Source organism: Microtus ochrogaster, chromosome 1 (genome assembly GCF_000317375.1).
Source record: "Microtus ochrogaster isolate Prairie Vole_2 chromosome 1, MicOch1.0, whole genome shotgun sequence".
NCBI lineage: Eukaryota > Metazoa > Chordata > Mammalia > Rodentia > Cricetidae > Microtus > Microtus ochrogaster.
This window is the reverse complement of record NC_022009.1, coordinates 89,935,490-89,935,864: the sequence shown is the minus strand read 5'-3', so window position 1 is coordinate 89,935,864 and position 375 is coordinate 89,935,490.

Sequence of the window (375 nt, the reverse complement as noted above, 5' to 3'; positions counted from 1 at the left end):
TATCAAAGACTTGCCTGCAGGTCAATCCGATGGAGGCACTGTCTGAATTGAGTTTCCCTTCTTCCAGCCAACCACATCTTGTGCCAAATTGACAAATAAAACAAAACTATCACAAGAGTCCTTCTTCCAGTGTCTGGTCTGCTAGTGAATATGGGAGTTGTCACTTTATCCCTAGCTGAAGAAGAAAAATTAAGCTTTCAAGTCAACTAATTTATGCCCCAAGATGGCTTAGCAAGCAAAGGCACTTGTTGTAGCCTGCTGACCTGAGTTCAATCCCCAGAACCCACATAAAGATTGATGGAGAGAAACAACTCCACGATGTTGTCCTCTGACCTACACACACCACACACACACACACACACACACACACACACA